Genomic DNA, 21780 nt, shown 5'->3' on the forward strand with positions numbered 1-21780 from the left:
CACGCGGTTAGAACCTTTGGCACCGTTATACGTGTACCTTGGGAATAAAGCTGCTCGACTATGCTGTCGAGATCAAGAGTCCGATGCCAAATCAACCGACAACAAGTTAAAGAACCAGCATTAATCTAAAACACACGTTGGGCTTTGCACGGATTTCTTCACTAAATTTCGAACGAGTTCATGAATGCATGAAATATGAGACTGATATGGAATGCATTGTCTACACAATTTAACGTACCATATAAGTTACCACAACAGTACCAGAGAGAAAAGTACCACTAGGTGTGATAATGGGACGCCAAAAGCAATAAAAGTGTCTCTCGATTCAAAAGAAACCAATTCCGCAATTTCTCCTGCACAAGACCACAAACATCTGAATTTTTCAGTACAGTCCTTTTTAGAAACGAAAGAAAGCGCAAATCACAAGATTCTGTGCAAATTCTTTGAGTGTCAAAGTTAATATCAGAATAAGAACAGTCACCAACAGAAATTTTTGTGGAGTGGAAATGTAAAACGTTTTAAGAACTAAATCTCACATTTGTGAGAAGAATGAAAAGGCAATGCGCATCTTTTTGTACATATTTACATCCTAACAAATTGAGAAGGTATTCTGATATAACACAACTATCACCTAATCACTGCTAAAGATAAAGAGACAAAAAGAAATAATTTATTAAGAATGCTGTGGAATTGACTGGTTGTAAGTGCTAATAAGAAAGTTTTTATTTCAAGTGCCCTTAATACTGAGGCACTACGTTTTATTTGTGATAATACAATACGGATTTGTGGTAATACAATACGGAATCACAGCAATAAGGTTTTAACTAGTAGAAAAGTACTCAACAAAAAGTATTTCCCTTTTTGTTCACCGAGCGAGATGGCGCAATGATTAGCACACTAGACTCGCATTTGGGAGGACGACGGTTCAAAGCAGCGTCGGTTCATCCTGATTTCAGTTTTCCGTGATTTTCCTAAATCGCTCCAGGAAAACGCCGGGATGGTTCCTTGGAAAGGGCACGGCCGACTTCCTTCCTCATCCTTCCCTAATCCGATGGGACTGATGACCTCGCTGTTTGGTCTCCCCAAATCAACCAACCACCGAACCTTTTTATTCCGTAATTTTCACTGAAAAGTTTTAAATACCAATGAAAACATTTACATTTTTTTAATAACATTCAGGAAAACTTCAACTTCGAAACTGCTTCAGGTAATTCTCAATGATAAATGAGATCACGAATACTACTCTCACTATACAGCATTGGCTGAGTGAAGTAAATGCAGAATGTTTATGTTATTGATTAACTGATACGACCTACTAAACTCATTGCTCACTGGCTGTTTTTCAGGAATTCTAACCCTTGGCTATTTTTTTCGTAACATTTTCCTGACACGCATTCTTCCTTTCATTACAGAGATGTTTTACTGACACCAACAAAAGCTTACTTCCACTCTGCTCGCCGCGCGGCATTAGCCGAGCGGTCTGGGGCGCTGCAGTCATGGACTGTGCGCCTGGTCCCGGCGGAGGTTCGAGTCCTCCCTCGGGCATGGGTGTGTATGTTTGTCCTTAGAGTAATTTAGGTTAAGTAGTGTGTAAACTTAGGGACTGATGACCTTAGCAGTTAAGTCCCATAAGATTTCACATACATCTGAACATCCACTCGCCGGCCGCGGTGGCCGTGCGGTTCTGGCGCTGCAGTCCGGACCCGCGGGACTGCTACGGTCGCAGGTTCGAATCCTGCCTCGGGCAGGACGTCCTTAGGTTAGTTAGGTTTAAGTAGTTCTAAGTTCTAGGGGACTTATGACCTAAGATGTTGAGTCCCATAGTGCTCAGAGCCATTTGAACCATTTGAACATCCACTCTGCTCATCACACAAACTGTGCGCTAAGTAAATGGAGGACAACTTGACGCATGGCGCTTCGGGCTCCAGAGGGAAGCGCTGCTTAGCACAAAGACCACGTGCCGTCTACTAACGAATGTTTGAGACATTTTCGCCACGATTTAATAATTTTAACAAGCCTACAGACATGAAACAGAGTAAGGAGAACAAAATAACACAACTTGTTATTTGAAAAAAAAGAGGCACTTAGAATACAGGATGAAATTTTCGCTCTGCAGCAGTGTCTGCGCTGAAATGAAACTTCCTGGCAGATTAAAACTGTGTACCGGACCGACACTCGAACTCGAGACCTGACCCCTACCACTTAGTTGCCCACGTAAGGCAAAGGCCCCGAGTTCGAGCCTCAGTACGGCACACAGTTTTAATCCCCCAGGAAACGCTGTGTTTATATTCTCTTAGTTTCAGCGCGGTAAGTCACTATTATATGCAGAGCTGCCCTGATAGCCGTGCGTGCTAATGCGCCGCTCCGTGACGGGGAGATGCGATAGCACAGGATCGAGTCGGCCCTGCGGCTTAACGACGAGGGTGGGCGTGCCGGCTCTCATGGATGTGGGTTTTTCCCATATTCTCTTACGTGAATACCCAGCTGGTATGCAAGATCTGTTTTTGCTACAGGATTCGCAAATGCTGAGAAAACTGTCTCTCCCTTTCACATGCATAACACTACGTGCACACAGTTGGGGTACACATATTCCATCCCGTCAGGACTAACAGGGAGACGACAGAAGGGGATCAGGCCATCCATTCAGATTAACCATACGAAACACGTTACTTACAATGCCGACCCCGGGCCAACGCTGGAGAAAGTGACAAGGAAAAGAAGGTAGAATTCTATGCTGTTTCGAGAAGGTATCTTCATGTAGCTTTTGTTATTTCATTCATGAGCAGGGGCTCTATTAACATCTTTTTTAAGATCATTCACTTATCTTGATATTTTATTAATGTTTGGTAGCGCTAAAATATATTAATTACTTCGTACGAGGGTGGTTTGAAAAGTTGTCGGAATCACCACGAGAGGTCAGGGATAGCGTAACGAGTTGTTCATGTGATATTCATTAGACTGTTGCCCGTAAACACGTGCCACGTCAGGGCTCTTGGAAGAGAGCTGTGGTTGTTCCCGCGTAGTGATTTGCGAAGATGGAAAAAATCGAGATTCAAGCAGTGTTTAAGTACTTCGTAAAGAAAGGTATGAAAGCAAAGGACATTTATGCCGATTTCCAGAATACACAGGGAGACTCTGCTCCTTCATATTCAACTGTTGTCAAGCGTACAAATGAATTTAAATTTGGTCGGGAGAGCTTAGATCGGCCAAGATGTGACTACTCGAAGAATCATTGCATAAGTGCACAAAATGGTCATGAAGGATCGCCGATTGAAAGTGCGTGAAATTGCTCACGCTTGTCAGATGTTACCTGAAAGGGTATAATCACATTTTAACTGAAGAATTAGAAATGAAAAAAATTATCTGCAAGATGGGTGCCGTGACTCTTGACGCTGGATCAAATCCGCATGAGAATGGACATGTAGGAACAATGTTGGGCCAGTTTTAAGAGAATCGAACAAGGTTTTTTGCGCCAGTTTGTGATCACAGATGAAACTTTGGTGCACTACTATGTCCCAGAGACAAAGAAACAGTCAAAGCAGTGGTTCAAGTGGCTCTAAGCACTATGGGACTTAACAGCTGAGGTCATCAGTCCCCCAAACTTAGAACTACTTAAACCTAACTAACCTAAGGACATCACACACATCCATGCCCGAGGCAGGATTCGAACCTGTGGTCGCGTGGTTCCGGACTGAAGTGCCTAGAACCGCTCGGCCACCACGACCGGCCAAAGACAATTCCTTCGGTGGGAAACGTCATGGCATCAGTGTCCTGCGAGCGAAGGGGATTCAGTTTGTACATTATCTCACCACTGGACAAACACATACTGGAGAATACTATGCTAACCTCCTGCACAAATTGCAACAAAAGATACGCTGAAAAGGCCAGGTTTAGCAAGGAAGAAACTCATCTTCGATCAAGACAATGCGCGCTCGCAAACACGTGCCGTCGCCATGGCCAAATTACACGGACTAAGGTATTAATTGTTGCCACACGCGCCTTATTCACCTGGTATGGTTCAGTCAGACTTCTATCTGTTCCTGAAAGTGAAATATTTTTTTCAAATGAAGAACTGATAGTCTGATTTGACAACTATTTCGCAGGCCTGGAGGAAGCATTTTCGAGATGGGATCAAGGCACTGGAACATTGTTGGACCAAGTGCATTAATCTACAAAGAGAATACATTGAAAAATAAAAAAAAAGATTCAGTGATGTAAGTACTTTTTTCTATTCCGTCCCGAGAACTTTCCAAACTACCTTCGTAAATTAAGTAGACAAAATTAAAACAATTATTAAAGTTACGGCACACATAAGTGATGGCTGCTTCCTCACCATTAGCGGAACTTGTGACCCTGCAACGATCAGATGGCAACAACTTTGACGGTAGCGATGGAGAGTCTCAATTGTATGTATTAGAATGTGGTATTACTATCGATGTGCTGGCTGCAAGGCGGTGGAGACGAGCAATGAAGCAACCGTTACGCCCTCTGCCCAGCTTCAGTTCCGTGGCGTTGCTGGGTAGTTTCGGAGGAGAAATAGGAATGCCTGCATGGGCGGGGATTAGCCGAGCTGGGTGAAGGCCGCCGGCAGGGCAGCGCGATCACAGGCCGGACTGCGGTAATAGCACGGCTGCCTTCCCCGCGACATCGCTTGCGGTTACGGCCTCCCGATTAGGACGTAGCGCCGTCCCCGCTAAAGGGTGCGGCCAACGCCGTATTAAAACGAGAGGCGACGCGATATTTTCACGTTCGCTTTTATCCGGCTAAGGCGCTTTTATTTCTGGAATGGCTCTTGAATGCGAATGCGAACATTCCCTTCCTTCTCTTTTTTCCCCCTCGCTTCTTCCCCCTGCCCCCTTTATCCTTCCACTGTGTAGCCGACAATGGGGAGAGCCTTGTAACTGTGGGGAGGGCCGGGTCGCCTGGATAGGAGAGAACATCGGAACGACTGCTCCAGGAAACAGCGTTTCGGTAACTGACTTTGCCGACAACAGCTCCTGCTAGCATTGATACTTCACTGCCGTGAAAGGGTCGGGCAGTTTACATATTTTTTTGTTCCACAACATCAGATAGCAGTTACAAACGATTTGGAGGTTTAAACGAAGGTACTACCAGGGCTGGAAACTTCTCGTCATTTTAAGACGTTGTCAATAATGTATAGTGAGGCACTTAACTTTTTTGCGTTCTCGCAACTTTATGAATACCAAAGATAAAATAATTGTCTAGTAGTAGAACTGGCGCCCCGAGGGTCCCGTACTAACTTAATTATGTACATAGGCAGTTCCTCGACCCCGGGAATCGAGAATCTCGACGATATTTGCCTGTTCTCGATATTGATACTGGCGAGAATTTTTAAATTTTGAAGTTGGGTAAAAAATGACAAAAGAATTAACACGTTTCTGATTTTGCCATTACTTGTACTGCAAAGCATTTCTTCTTGCCAAATTCCATGAGTATAGGTCAAGGGGTAGTACCGTATAGGTTTTGGTGAGTTTTCGCATATCAAGGTATGTGACATAACTGACGGTACCTTTTGATTGTGTTAACTTAGAAACTTCAGTTGTTTACACGGCCAAGGCACCATAAGCCTCGGTATGTGTCATAAACTTCAACTTGATTTGTCACCAGTTCCTGAGTAAAACTGGTTATAACATTCGCACAGAGACACGGACAACAAAGTGATCCTGTAAGGAACCCGCTTTTACCGATTTAGGTACGGACTCCTAGTTTCGGAAGAAATAACTCCATTTTCATTTACATTGATTTGCTTTTAATTTACAATAATTTCATTTCCATTTGCAATAATTAAATTTTCATTTTAAATAATACATTTTATCCTGCAAACTCTGTTAATTTTGTCACGAGCAAACATTCCTTTGCGCCCATCAGATGTTCACGTGGATATCTGACGATTTATCGAACATTGTGGGAAATAAAAAATGATGATTCCCTCATCTTAATGTTAGTTGAATAACACTTTCAGCAATGTGACATTTTCTTTTGTGAGGAACATTTTTAGACATATGTAAAATCTAACGGACAAGTATGATAGTGCATCTTAACCCAGAGATCCTAGTTTCTTTGGAGCATGGCGTAAACTTTCAGATGGTGTGCCATTCAACGATCAATGACAGCAACAATAGAAAAAAATCCACATATTCAATGTATTTTCATTTCTTTATTTCTTGTTAAGCTAGAAAAAAATCATACCACTAAATATTTCTGATCGAGATATGCTATTCTGGCGGCAAAAAGTAGCGTAGTTCCATTATGTAATGAAAAAAAGAAAAAGAAAACAGGTGGCGTTGTATCTCGACTATTTTTGAAGTAGCTAGAAGCCATTATTCTTTCTTTCGTGAGTCCTTGGTTATGGTTAGTCTAGGTGAAAATAGATTACCGATGTTTTTAGCATGTTAAAAGTAATTTGAGGTGAAAAAGTCGGGCGTCTCACCCTGTATGCATATGCGTTAGTAAAATTTCTTAGCTGGTCACTCACTCAGTTAGGCATACATAGGCATTAACAGTCACATTTACATTAGTGCATATACGCGAGAGGGACAGTTTCTGCTTTGACAGGTATTAGTAAAAGTAGAGTTTCACCCAGCATATCGAGTTCTCAAATAACGTACAAGAATACATCTGGGTAACATCATCAAAACGGCTGTTATCAAAGCTAGGGTAGGGTTTGAACTTCACTTTCGTGATTTGTTGATTTTAAAAGTTCTGTCGAACAAGTTGTTTTTAAACTATCTTCAGTGGCTGTTGAGGAGGCTAAGATAGAAGCACATCATGTATTGACAGGGGCACATTCACCCAAGCGTAATAGTACAGCAGCTGAGTGTGCTGGCGTAAGCTGTAGCCAGCACACCAGGCGGCAAGGAGGTTGCGAGAAGATCGTTAGTAGGCACAAGTAACTCGCCTATCAGGAGAGAAGCCAGAAACAGACTCGCAGGCAACGGGCTGCCAACGCCCTCTCAACCACCACGGACCGGAGGGCCCAGTTAGTCACCCAATAAGTAAACGAGTCGAGTCATTAGGCGCAGCCCAGTGGGAGTTGCAGCCGCAGTTATCTCACTCTCTGCCTCAGAGTCAGTCAGTACCTAGCAACCAGAATAGCGTACACAGCAGGAATTGTACTTCACCAGCAATAAGGCTAACATGGACTATTACGGAAGAGCTGGTACCACTACACCTGGACTATCTCAAGTAGCTTCCTGTTTAAGTTAATAACGAACCCCGTTAATATATGCGTGCAGTTGTGTTATAGAAAGAGGATAGCGGCCAGCAAACAACATCGTCTCCATGCTTCCCATGGTACAAGCCTACAGTTACAACAAGACGACACAAAACTAAGGTATACACTTTGCGTTCTCTCAGGGTGGATCTTGATATTGTTATACCACTTGCGGACAGGGGAAATACAGTTGTCGTGTTAGACAAGTGAGATCATGTTCTGATCTAGCGCATCTCAGACTTGATACTGAACCACTATAAAGGGTGGAGAGGGAAAGTTCTTTGTCGCAAGATACAAGGTGGCGCACGAAAAACCGACCGTAAGTACAAGCTGCTTTCCAGTTACGCTCGAATTGTTGCCCGCCACGAGCAGATACAACAACAAATAGATAAACAGTAATAATCAGAGAATAACTCATGACAATACAAAACGTAGTTACAATAGCTTCGAAACAATAAAGAAAATTGGCGGGCGACAATGAGCAGCCTAGTACTCGACACCACTTTTCCGTGCGCCACCCTGAGCTTTAAATGGAGCTGTGCTGCTGTTCCCCTATATTACACGGCCCTCCAAAGGGCCACAAGGGAGGAGTTCTTCTAACGCGTTATGTCAATAACGTAGGTGGTCCGACATAGCGTGCAGCAAAATACTTTACTACTGTGTTGAGCCCTCCAGTACGTCAACAGCACATCTCACTAGTAATTCGGCAGATTCCATAAATCAACTAGAGGGATTGTCGTTGTGAGACTGATATTTTGATGGCTTTTGATGTAGTCTCTTTCTTCACTTGTGTTCATTTGTCGTATTAGTCACTCTTAATTGACTTTAGATATGGGGTGAATTAACTAATCTGTTTCGACACGTGTTTGAGGTCCCCTCACCTTTTATTCAATTACCAGTTTTAACTAATCTGTTTCGACACGTGTTTAACTTCCACCTAACTTTTATTCAATGACCAGTTCTATGAGCAGACAGACAGGGTTGCGATGGAAAGCCCGTTGTCGTATAGAGTCGTCAATATTTTTATGGAAGATTTCGTGGGACGTGCCCCGAAGTCGTCGGTATTGAAATTTGCGTACTCTTTCAGATATATAGACGACACTTTTTCCATCTAGTCTAATTGCTGTGATAGTACATTATTTCACTTCATCTCAGGCTCCAAATGTTTGTCAATTGAGCCACCTTCCTCTAGAATGGATGTAATCAGAGACCGCTCCAATGCACGTTGCACTATCGATCAAATATGAAGCGACTGAGTTATGAGAATAACGCGGGGGCTCCTAAGTATGCAGCTTTATGCAGCTTATTTTGTCTTACGCAGGTAATATTGGCAACAGGATTGTTATATTCTGAAGGAACACGGCACGAAGTGAGTTTTTCTACCGCTGTTTTAAGATATGTAAGGGATGATGTTGGCTAGCTTAAGATGAGTGACTGCCGTATCCCATGCCTTTTGGCATGTAGTACGTCGGTCAGACCATCGGCACCGTGGAGTACTGTTGTATACAGCATAATGGTCACACACTCTAAATCTATGACTACAACGAACTGTCTTAGTAACGGCCATCCGAAGGAAAATAACAACACAAAGATTATAGGGTACACTTCTAGTTACTTGGTTGTGTTATTAATGATTAAATTCTGCCTGGTCAAATAACACAGGAACATAGTTAAGTTGCCATGGATAATGATCCCTAGTTTGTAGAAGTATCGGCGCTTATCGATGACTTTCCCCGCCTGAATTCCCGTAAGAACTTTGGACGTGTATAAGTACATATTATTTGACAACAGTGTAAAAGCTTAAAGCCACCGTAGAATCACGATTCTTATCTTCAACAAATTTTTAGCGGTTGTGGGAGCCATTCCAAACAAAATAGTTAACAATGGTCGTTGACGAACCAAGTAGGGTTCTTACTGGGCGACGACAATATTTTATGTACACTGGGGTCTACAATTATCGCAACAAACGGAAATTTTGCAAGGTTGCGTTTATTTTGACACAAAACAGTATAAACAGGTGATATCAAAGTAGAAATAATGTAATGAATACGGAATATAAACAACTGCAACATGCATAACAGTAAACGAAAATGTTCTTCATTTTTTCCAACTTAACAGATCTGAGCACGCATTCTGACAACCGGCTAATGTGCTCACTATGGGGTGTGACTACCTCTGGTGGTAATACAGGCCTGTCAATGTCATCTTGAGGCAGTAACGCCTATTCTTCCTACGGAACCACTCGAAACTCTTGGAAAGTGGATGTTGGATGTTGTGATGGAACCCGTCTCCCTAGTGCATCCCAGACATGCTATATGGGATTCAAATACGGAGAATGAGCAGGCCACGCGGTGTGTGCAGTATCTTCCGTTTCCAAGAAAACATCGACCAATCGTGCTCCATGAGGTCGAGTATTATCGTCCATCAGTACGAAGTCTGGGCGCACAGCACCTCGCAACAGCCGTACATGAGGTCCTAAGATCTCGTCACAATACCTGACAGCAGCTAAAACTTTCCGATTCATCAGCACAGTTTCATGAAGAGATGTTTCAGTGGTCAACATAATCCCTGCCCACACCATAACAGTCCTTCTCGATGTCAGTCTCTTTCCACAATGTTCGGGGGGTCTCGATAACGTGTTCCACATCCCCTTCATATTCGATTCCGTCTAGAATCACTCTCCAGACCAAATTGGGACTCATCTGTGAAAAGAACATTGGCCCGCTATTCGACTATCCAGGTGGGATGTTGACTCTACTCTAGACGTTCCCTTCTGTGAAGACGTGTCAGGGGCATACATACAGCAGGTCTCCGTCAATAAAGGCCACTGTCGAAACCTTCTGTACACCGTTTGCCTCGATACAACATGTCCAGTGGATGCTGCGAGATCAGATGCCAGTTGCTGCTCAGTACTAAGGCGGTATCATTGTGCCCTTATTGCCAAATAACGGTCCTCTCTTTCTGATGTCACACGTGGTCGGCCTTGCCCTGATCTTCGGGATACAATTTCGGTCTCTATAAATTGTCGCCACATCCGAGAAACAACAGAATAATTCACGTTAAGCCATTGGGTCACATGAGATTGGACTGTCCTGCTTCCATTCTTCCTATAGCCCTCCACTACAGAGAGTCTGGTAGGCGTCTTATCTGTGACATACTGCATCGTCTGTGACTGTTTACATAGCGATTGTGGATGTGTGACTACCCGTCAGACACTAGTCTGCTTGGCACGTACCCTGACGTCATCGTTGGCGTGGTTTTCCGTTGACCAAAATGCCATCTTCCTGCAGAACACGACCGTACGGGCTTTTGTTGACAGTTTTTATGATGATATCTTGGACGGAGAAATAGCGGTTTGTTGCTTTGATTTTGGCACCAGTGTATTTAGAAGAGCAGAGGCTACTGTGGAACACGAAGTACAGCATTATCATCTTACAGAGGGAAGCTACAGACGGAAGTCACAAGTTACGATCTAAGCATTTCCCTATGAGATCCTTCAGAATCTGATAAAGATGAAAATTGGTTCTAGAACAGGTGACTTATGGAGAAGTAAGAGACTCGACATAGAAGGTAGGTATAAATGACTGTTGAAGTGAAAGAAATGCCATTTGAGAATTTCGCTAGCAGACGATGGATCCCTGCATTAACTGTTTGCAAAGATGGGAATTTTCTCGAGAATCTTTTAGTATTTTTCATTATATAAAAATGTGCTTATTAACTAATACTAGAACAATATGTATTTTGAAATTGACATACAAGATTGTCGTCAGTTCCAGTACGGTTATAACTGATTCTAAACCCACCAATCTGAAACGGAGCTACTAAATGAGAACAAATTGGGCAGACGAGAAATACTCAATGTTTTTTTCTGAGGCTAACTACTTTCGGACATTGGGGTGGGCTTCAAAATAATGTTAATTGAAGTCTCATCTCTTCTAGCACCTTCCCCTAACAGTGTTAATACTGGACAGTAAGATATTAATCTTGATGTGAGCTCCCTCTTCTGTCCGTGTTTCCTTACAAGTTTGGTTTGGATAAGTTTCACTTTGAGCAAACAAAATTTTTCTTTTTATTTTACTCACACACATTTCACTGAATTTACAGCATTCTGAGTGGATTGTTTGCTTTCAATCAAATTACAGGAATAATTGCATTATACTGCCTCTAAATACAGAATTTCACTTTTCAAAACAAGTGTTCACAAATCGAAAACAATTTTTTATGCGTTGTTAAAAAATTCCGTGTTTCCTGCAGTTTTCTGTACTTTTCAGTATAGATGTTACTGGAAATTGTGGTAAGGTCGTATGGGACCAAACTGCTGAGGTCATCGGTCCCGATGTTATTCTTCTGCGGTTTGTTATCAGCAACCATGAAGAACTTGATACAGGGATAATTTACTTCCGTCGAAAATTACGGTTCATATGTTAAAATGTGGTTTACATTACTTTATGTGAATGATTGTGCGTCTGTGCGTATGTTTGTGTCTGTGTGTGTGTGTGTGTGTGTGTGTGTGTGTGTGTGTGTACGCTTTATGTTTACATCTACTTTTCAGGTTCCAAATTGTCTTCAGAATGACTTGCAACTCGTACTGTCTCGCTATTTGCAAGATACGAAAACAAGATGGCGAAAAGTTGAATATGGTCTGGACGGGAGTTTTGAATCTTGATCTCTCTCTCTCTCTCTCTCCTTCAATCATACACACACACACACACACACACACACACACACACACACACACACACAGCCAACACAGCCACACATGCACACATATGCAAGTACACCTCAAAGACTACTATCAAAAGAAGATTCAAAATTTCCGCCCAGAAAACATATACAGCCGTTCGCCAACTTATTCTAGTGCTGTTCAGGTAGTTAGGCAGTACAGGTTACAAATGTAGATCCACAAAGAAGGCAATGTGGTAACCTGTAGAAGTGTAAACAAAATGCTGCACACACACACACACACACACACACACACACACAATCACACACATACTCTTTCACTTAGAGTTAAATAATGTAAACCACAACAGTGGAACATTGCAGGAGTGACTATCTACATCTACATCTACATGATTACTCTGCACTTCACATTTAAGTGCTTGGCAGAGGGTTCATCGAACCAAAATCATACTATCTCTCTACCATTCCACTCCCGAACAGCGCGCGAGAAATACGCACACCTAAACCTTTCTGTTCGAGCTCTGATTTCTCTTATTTTAATCTGATGGTCATTCCTACCTATGTAGGTTGGGCTCAACAAAATATTTTCGCATTCGGAAGAGAAAGTTGGTGACTGAAATTTCGTAAATAGATCTCACCGCGACGAAAAACGTCTTTGCTTTAATGACTCCCATCCCAACTCGCGTATCACATCTGCCACACTCTCCCCCCTATTACGTGATAATACAAAAAGAGCTGCCCTTTTTTGCACCCTTTCGATGTCCTCCGTCAATCCCACCTGGTAAGGACCCCACACCGCGCAGCCGTATTCTAACAGAGGACGAACGAGTGTAGTGTAAGCTGTCTCTTTAGTGGACTTGTTGCATCTTCTAAGTGTCCTGCCAATGAAACGCAATCTTTGGCTCGCCTTCCCCACAATATTATCTATGTGGTCTTTCCAACTGAAGTTGTTCGTAATTGTAACACCCAGGTACTTAGTTGAATTGACAGCCTTGAGAATTGTACTATTTATCGAGTAATCGAATTCCAACGGATTTCTTTTGGAACTCATGTGGATCACCTCACACTTTTCGTTATTTAGCGTCAACTTCCACCTGCCACACCATACAGCAATCTTTTCTAAATCGCTTTGCAACTGATACTAGTCTTCGGATGACCTTACTAGACGGTAAATTACAGCATCATCTGCGAACAACTTAAGAGAACTGCTCAGATTGTCACCCAGGTCAGTTTTACTCGATGATTTGCCGTCTATTACTACGAACTGCTACCTTCCTGACAGGAAATCACGAATCCAGCTGCACAACTGAAACGATACCCCATAGGCCCGCAGCTTGATTAGAAGTCGCTTGTGAGGAACAATGTCAAAAGCTTTCCGGAAATCCGGAAACACGGAATCAACTTGAGATCCCCTGTCGATAGCGCCATTACTTCGTGCGAATAAGGAGCCAGCCTCGTTGCACAAGAACGATGTTTTCTGAAACCATGCTGATTACGTATCAATAGATCGTTCCCTTCGAGGTGATTCATAATGTTTGAATACAGTATATGCTCCAAAACTCTACTGCAAACCGACGTCAATGATATAGGTCTGTAGTTCGATGGATTACTCCTACTACCCTTCTTAAACACTGGTGCGACCTGCGCAATTTTCCAATCTGTACGTAGCGACACAGTCGTCGGTAACAGTACCATCGGCACTGCGCAGCGAAGGTATTGACTGCGTCTTGCCGCTTGTGTACTTAACATACGACCAGAATTTCTTCGGATTTTCTACCAAATTTCGAGACAGTGTTTCGTTGTGGAACCTATTAAAGGCATCTCGCATTGAAGTCCGTGCCAAATTTCGCGCGTCTGTAAATTTTAGCCAATCTTCGGGATTTCGGTTTCTTCTGAACTTTGCATGCTTTTTCCGTTGCCTCTGCAACATTGTTCGGACCTTTTTTGTGTACCATGGGGGATCAGTTCCATCTCTTACGAATTTATGAGGTATGAACCTCTCAATTGCTGTTGCTACTATATCTTTGAATTGGAGCCACATCTCGTCTACATTTGCATAGTCAGTTCAGAAGGAATGGAGAATGTCTCTTAGTAAGGCTTCTAGTGACACTTTATCTGCTTTTTAAAATAAAATTATTTTGCGTTTGTTTCTGGTGGATTTGGAAGAAACGGTATTGAGCCTAGCTACAACTACCTTGTGATCACTAATCCCTGTATCAGTCATGATGCTCTCTATTAGCTCTGGATTGTTTGTGTAAATAACTTTGTTTTCTATATTAAGTTCTCTGTTGCAAGAGAATAACAACTATACTGCAAAGTACAGAAAGCTGTAGACACCACAGTATATGTTAACATGGTATTAAAAAAATGTTTTTTCGATTTATGAATGCCTTACTTTAAAAACAGAAATTCTGTACGTACAGGCAGTAAAAAGCAATTTTTCTTGTTATTTGGTAGAAACAAATGAAGGGCTTATTTCAGTAGTGGTACAAGTCCATTATTGTTCATTTTGAGATACAGAATCCAAAAGTTAAATGAGCGCTGAAAAATCTGCATTTAAGATACCAGACATATTCAAGCATACGGATTCTTGCTAGAGATGAACCTTTTTTTCTGTTTGTTTGGATCATTAACTTCAGAAGCATTATAGGCAGAATAGTGGTGGTAAGGTACTTGTACTACTATTGAAATAAGCCCTTCAAATAAAACAACTACCAAGGAGGCTGTAACATCAGCGAAAAAGGTGTGTGTGTGTGTGTTTCTTCTGTTGGGTGTAATTCTTTGCTAATGTTGTCTTTCTCTCTTCCAAGGAGATTTCAGCCTCTCTCTCTCTCTCTCTCACTCTCTCTCCCTACCTCTCTCTCTCTCTCTCTCACGCACACACAAACACATGCACGCACACACTCACACACACACATACACACACACACACACACACACACACACACACACACTATCTTTTTGAGATTCAGCATTCAGTGTTGATGATTTTCTGGGTTCTTCCCTTTATATTTATTTACTGTCTAGCAACAACAATTAACGTCACTGAAAAAAAAATTCATTATGTTTTTCAGAATACTGTGTACATCAACATCCAACCAACAGATATAAATCACTGTAAGTGAAACAAAAAAATCTGTCTCATAATGTGAATAATTCTCGCCACACTCAGTGCTTACATGTTCCGTTTATACATCTTGTCACAGCTACACGACTCCCACACTGCTGCGGAGTGTTAATATATGTACCATGTGATGATGACTTGCTAGGCGGTTCGAAACCGGTAATGGAATAACAAGAAAAAATTGAATAAAACGTTCTCAGTTTTCCAGCCGCGTGAATTCAAATAAAATGCTCGAGCTTTCGATGGCCATCTCCGCCATCTTCGTCAGGAGTTCACTTACTCCCGGGGCTGTTACGGTCTCTTGCTTATACAGGCAGGGGGAGGCGCCACGTTTGAAACTGCCGCTCCCGCGCCGCGCATCTGTCTCTGCTTTCTTTCGATGTCCAACGCCCGTACCCATGCCCTGCTGAGTGTGTATCCCTGGTCTCTGTTGAAATTGTTTCTGTTTAAGCGAATCTCGGCCGCTTCCTTTATAACGGAGTCCCAATATGTAGATGCATGAGCCAGCACTTATGTAGTGACCAAGCTGGCCTCCTGCCTTCCGCTCAACCAAAACATCCAAGAATGGTAGCTTGCCGTGCTTCTCCATCTCGACAGTAAATTTAATGTTGGGATGGACACCATTCATATGATCGACGAACTGCTGTAGTGTATCTTCACCATGAGGCCATATCAGGAAGATGTCATCAACGTATCGTAGAAAGCAAGTTGGTCGTAATGTCGCAGTTTGCAGAGCCTGCTCCTCAAAGTGCTCCATGAAGAAATTTGCGACTGCTGGAGACAGTGGTGATCCCATGGCTGCGTCGTCAGTCATCTCATAATATTCATCGCAGTACAAAAAGTACGTTGTCGTTAGGACGTGACGGAACAACTTAATGATTCCAGATGGAAAATGTTGGGCCAAAAGATCCAGCGTATCTTGTATTGGCACCCTCGTAAAAAGTGACACAACATCCAGGCTAACCATTAGGTCGTTTGGGCCTATCTTCATTCTCTTGAGTGTCTCAACAAAATTCTCCGAGTTGACAACATGGTGTTCGCAATGTCCCAATTTTAGTGCTAATAATCCTGCCAGATGTTTGGCAAGTCTGTAGATAGGCGAACTGATTGCACTAACAATGGGCCTCAGGGGAACACTTTCCTTGTGTATCTTTGGTAATCCATAAAGCCTGGGAGGTCTGGCGGCACGAGGCGTCAATTTCTTCACCACTTCATCTGGTAAGCCCGAGTCCTTCAGTAACTTCCCTGTCTTTCTGACAATGGCCTGTGTGGGAATACGACTAACCTTGCGGTACGTGGGGTCTTCTAATAAATGCAGCATCTTCAGGTGGTAGTCTACAGAGTTCAGAACCACGGTAGCATTCCTTTTGTCGGCTGGCAAGACAACCAAGTCTCCATTCTCACGTAATAACCGTAAGCAACGTCGTTCCTCCTGGCTTATATTAGATTTTGGTGGCTTAGCTTTCGCCAGAATATGGCTGGTAGATGGCCTGACGTCCTCAGCTGCATCGTGCGAAAGATTCCTAATGCACTGCTCTATTCCACTAATTATATCCGCATTCGGGAGGACGACGGTTCAATCCCGCGTCCGGCCATCGTGATTTAGGTTTTCCGTGATTTCCCTAAAATCGCTCCAGGCAAATGCTGGGATGGTTCCTTTGAAAGGGCACGGCCGACTTCCTTCCCCATCCTTCCCTTATCCGATGAGACCGATGACCTCGCTGTTTGGTCTCTTCCCCCAAACAACCCAATAATTATATCCAATATTGGCAGACGTCGTGGAGCTGGAGAAAAGTTAAGGCCTTTACTCAGCGCTGATATAGAGCCGTCGTCCATTTCTTGGTTGGAAAGATTAACAACCGTTCTATGGGCCCTATCGGGTTTCACAACAGCTCTTCCGTGATCCAGTCGGTCGAACTTGACACATTGCTTCGACGTTGCCTTGGATAAACTTGCGTGTTGTTGCGCTGCCGTAGCTACATCCACCAACTCCCAGTCGAATGGTGACAATGTTGTAGACAAGGACAGATGACACTCAAGCAGGTTCCTGGCGTTATGATCAAGCTCGTACCTTGTCTGTCGTATCCGCTGTCTCACTATGGCGAGACTGGGCCTCTTCAAAATTCTGTCCACTGCAGCAGTTCGAATGTGGTGCTTGACTACTGCAAAGCGAGGAATTACCTCCTTGTCCCGGCAGCGTTGTAAAAACGCCAAAGATCTCAGCAGATGTGATCTCTTTTCCCGCAGTTTTTCTAGCAGTCTCACACTGCGCATTTTTTCCTCGCCGTAGTGTCCTCGGAGTCTTTCGCGACGACATACATGAATAAAATGTTCTCGGTTTTCCAGCCGCGTCAATTCAAATAAAATGCTCGAGTTTTCGATGGCCATTGGACATCGAAAGAAAGCAGAGACAGATGCGCGGCGCGGGAGCGGCAGTTTCAAACGTGGCGCCTCCCCCTGGCGCCACCCTACGTCGCCGGTGCTGCCACGAGCTCCCCAGGTCGACTTATGCGCACGCGCCACATTGGATCGATCTGATTGGCTGCTGATGATGTCATCATGCCTATATAAGCGAGAGACCGTAACAGCCCCGGCAAACATCCATAGTCGTTCCGCCACCCAGGTACGGCAGTGGCATCGGTTCCTCTCCACCCTCCAAGGCGACCTCGTCCCCACTCCGCAGCACACCCGCCCCTAATCCAACTCCACTCCCGATGTCATCCTCTCCTCCCCCAACCTCGGCCGCATAACGGTGGATGTCCTGGACCCCACTGGTAGTGACCATCTCCCTGTCCTCCTCACCATTTCAGACGGTCGTCGCCCCCGCCCCGACCCCCGTCATGACCCTCCCCCAAAGTGCGTCCGTGATTATTCCCGTGCCGACTGGAATGCCTACCGGGATACCCTCTCCACCCAGGTCGATGGCCACCCCTTTACCTACCACCACCCTGACGATATTACCGATGCCGCCTCCTTTCTCCAGCAGACCTTGTCTGAGTCCGTGGCGGCCCACGTTCATTCTGTCGCCATTCACCCCCACTGTCCTACCTTACCCCCACAGGCCGTCCTCCTCCTCCGTGAATCCCGCCGTCTCTACCGTGCCTTCCTTCGCACACGTGACCCGGACACACTAAGACGCCACCGGCAACCCCAGAGACACATCCATAACTTCCTCGCGGCTAAGAAACGCCGGGACTGGCGACAGACATGCACCCACTTAAACGCCGCCCTTCCTATCAACTCGTCCAACTGCTAGTCAGCCTTCCGCTGCCTTACCAGATCTAACCCCCCCCCCCTCCCTACTATCCTCTCCTTCATGACAACCAACCCTTCCCTGACGCCATTAGTAAGGCCAATCACTTTGCTTCCTACCTCTCCGATGTCTTTACCATTCCTGACGATTCCCAGTTCAATTACTCCCTCTTCCCAGATGTCCGCGATCGAACTGACACTTCTGTCCATCCCCTCGCCCCTGGGTTCCAGTACTTGGACAACATTGCACACACAGGACTCAATGCTCCTATCACTACACAGGATCTCATTGCTACACTCCACAGAAAACGCAACACTGCTCCTGGTCACGACTGTGTCACCTATCGTCACCTTCGTGAAGCTCCTACCTCTTTCCTCTCCACCCTGGCCAGGCTCTAAAATGTAGTCCTGTCCACCGGCTACTAGACTGACCTGTGGAAAACCTCCACTATCCTGATGTTCCTTAAAACCGGTAAACTGCCTTCCGCTGTCTCCTCCTACCATCCCATCAGCCTTACCTTCAGCAAGGTCTTGGAATCCATCCTCACCCAACGCATCCACCAGCATCTCCGCCAGCACCGCCTCCTTCCCGTTACCCAGTGTGGCTTTCGGCCATCCTTCTTTTCCGATGACCTTGTCCTTCACCTCACTCATCTCCTCTCCGAACAGCTTAATTCCCGTCGTTCCGCTATCTTCCTCTCCCTTGACCTTGAACAAGCCTATGATCGCGTGTGGCATTCTGGTCTCCTCTTCAAGCTCCAAACCTTCGCCCTTCCTATTAACTACGGCTGTCTGATCGGCTCCTTTCTTTCCCACCGTCCTTCCTATGTCACCATCCACAACATGGATTTGTATACCTTTTTCCCCTCCGCCGGTGTGCCCCACGGTTCCGTCCTCTCCCCTCTTCTGTACCCCTTGTTTACGGCGGACATGCCGCCGCCTTCACCCCCCATTCACCTTCTCCAGTACGCTGATGACACTGCCTTCCTTGCCCTTGCCCCCACTCTGCAACGCTCCCAACACCTTCTCCAATCCCATCTTGACCGGTTCACCGCTTGGTGCAACCAGTGGATGCTTAGGATCAATCCTGCCAAATCCCAGGCGATCATAGTAGGCAAAACCACTCCTTCCTCCTGCCTCCTCGACTTCTACATCACCATCTCTGGCCGTCCTATCGCCCTCATCCCCACCCTTAAGTACCTTGGTGTCACCCTTGACCGTCGCCTCTCCTGGACCCCCCACCTCCGGACGATCCAAGCCAAGGCACGCTCACGCCTCTGTCTCCTCAAACTCCTCTCTGGCCGAACTTGGGGTCTGGACCCCTCTACCATCCTCCATACCTCTAAATCCCTCATTCGCCCTAACCTTTGCTACGCCCACACTGCCTGGATCTCCGCTCCTCCTAAATTTTACAAATCCCTTCAGATCCTTCAACGCCATGCTCTTCACCTCGCCTATCGCATCCATCTCCCCTCCCCCACGTGGATCCTGTACAACCTCATTGCCTTCCCCCACCTCCTCCTTTTCCTCGAACGGATACGGATCCTCTACACCTTCCGCAAACTCGATCCTCCTCACCTGCTGGTCTCTCCCATCCTCTCCCAACCCCATCTGGTGCCGCGCCTGTACTTCCATGTCCCGCCTGCTCTCCATCTCTCCACTCTCCACATCTTCTCCCAAGGTGGCTTCCGCCAGCTCCTCCTCCCTGATGATGCCCTCCTCCCCTCCATCTACCCTTCCTAGCAACTTTGATCCTCCCTCCCTCTTCCGGTGTTTGTTTCCTTTGGGCACCCTCTCTCCCTTCTCTTCCCCTTCCCTCCCTCCTCCCTTTCTCACCACTCCTCCCCCGGGCTTCCCCTACCCCCGTCCCTCCTCCTCCCATCTCCTCTGCCATTGGCATCTCTGCTCTCCCCTCTCCCTCCCCCTCACCCCACTTCCCCTCTTGGCAGATCCCCAGACTCGCAAACGTTATGTAGACATTCGCGCGCCGGAGATCATCGCCATCAGTTTCTCGCGTGTGTGCCGTCATGTTTGTGTTAGTGTTCACCGTCACACTCCTACGTTCACCTGTGCTGTACCAACGTGTTTCAGTGTAATTTTCATCGAGTGTGAACGGCTCCGTGTTTTGTATTTTTGTTTGTCTACTGTTTTTTACCCGTCACTCTAACTGTATCTTCTTACTGTTTTTTATCATTGGAAAATCGAAGGCTGAAGAGCAGCGTATGATGCTGCTGCCAGCCCACCTATGTATCTATATAGGTATGAAAATTACAATAAAGGAAAAAAAAACAGCCCCGGCAGTCAGTGAACTCCTGACGACGATGACAGAGATGGCCATCGAAAGCTCGAGCATTTTATTTGAATTGACGCGGCTGGAAAACCGAGAACGTTTTATTCATGTATGCCGTCGCGAAAGACTCCAAGGACACACAACAAAAAATTGAATAACGGAAAAAAGGCGACTGTTTGCAGTAATTTCAAAAAACTTTTATTCAGCCTGCGTAGTTGCTAGGTATGGTGCTGGCGTTTGCTTACATTGTGCTTGCGTGTTCCTTGATTGCAATGTGACTTGCTAGCCAGCTAGTGCGTGACAGTCCAAGCAGTAGGTCGTGAGTGGACGATGAGATTTAGCAATGCAGAAAAAGCCCTCATGCTCATGGTGGCTGGAGAGTATAGGAAGAACGCATTTCGTTCTTGTACGATGTAGGCGGCAAGATATCCCTTTAGTCGTCAACCATCTCGGCAATTATTTATCAATTTCTTCAACCAGTCACTTGAAAGTTGTAGTGTAATACTTAAGAGTACGTAATAGACGGATAAAAGTGACGACAGAAGGGGAAGAAAATAATGTTGTTGCTGCTGTTGCAGTAGTTCCGCACGTTAGCTCCCGCGCAATTGCACGAGGAAGTGTAATGAGTCAGGCAAGTATCCTACGGACTTTCCGTCGATATAGTTTCAATTTCTACCACATCTCTCTCCATCAAGAGCTGCATGGAAACGATTACGAGAACCATGTTAACTTCTGTATATGGACTAAGACAGAATATTCCAGATGTATCATGTATCTTGTTCAGTGATGAAGCCGCATTTACCAATCAAGGCCATGTAATCCGCCGAAACTGTTGGTCTTTTGACATCCCCGTTGGCTTCGTGAGGTGGAACATCGGCGTCCATGGAATCTAAACGTGCGGTGTGGGATAGTGAATCGTTAGCTCACAGGCCCGTTTTTCATATACGGAACACTGAAAGCGCACAAATATCGCAGCCCCTATCAGACTATCTTCCACGTATCCTACAAGATGTTCCTCAGCAGAGTAGGAGGAACCTGTGGTACGAACATGATGGCTGTCCAGTCCGGATTTGATGCCTGTAGACTTTTTCTGTGAGGAAAGCTGAAAGTCGCTGTCAACAAGGACATGCGTACTACACCGGATGGAAATGGAAATGCTGTGAGGCTAGGGCCTCCCGTCGGGTAGACCTTTCGCCT

The sequence above is a fragment of the Schistocerca cancellata genome, chromosome 6 (assembly GCF_023864275.1).
Source record: "Schistocerca cancellata isolate TAMUIC-IGC-003103 chromosome 6, iqSchCanc2.1, whole genome shotgun sequence".
Lineage (NCBI taxonomy): Eukaryota > Metazoa > Arthropoda > Insecta > Orthoptera > Acrididae > Schistocerca > Schistocerca cancellata.